We start from the raw sequence: 512 nt of genomic DNA on the forward strand, positions 1-512 counted from the left end.
CTCAATCACTCATTCATTCATTCATTCTCCGCACCACAACGGATTGTACTGATGTAATCCAATTATCGCGCAATCCTCTTACGGCTTTTTCTTCTCCCTCTAATTATTTCCTTCTTCTTCTTCTTCCTCTTCTTCTTCCTCTTCTTCTTCTTCTCCTCTCCCTCTTCTTCTTCTTCTCCTCTCCCTCTTCTTCTTCTTCTTTATCTTCCACTTCGACGCATCTGACGTACTTTCTCAGAATCAGGTTTCCAATAAGCCACGCCCCCTTTGCCACAATTTCTCTCCATTAATTAATTTCTCTCCATTAATCCATAATCGAATTAGTTCAATTCTAAACACAACTCGCTGCCATCCCCACGCTATGTTGGCGGTGTGAATGGTTCATGTTGACTCCTATTAACATGAAACCTTCCAATCTCGAGTTTCGTCGTCAAATTACGATCTCATGAACCTTGACCTTCAACCCTGTCATCTTACCGTTCAAACCATTCCTTCACTCGAGTGGGCAATTC

The sequence above is a fragment of the Eptatretus burgeri genome, chromosome 12 (genome assembly GCF_056783735.1).
Source record: "Eptatretus burgeri isolate ZD-2024b chromosome 12, Ebu_testis_v1, whole genome shotgun sequence".
Taxonomy (NCBI): domain Eukaryota; kingdom Metazoa; phylum Chordata; class Myxini; order Myxiniformes; family Myxinidae; genus Eptatretus; species Eptatretus burgeri.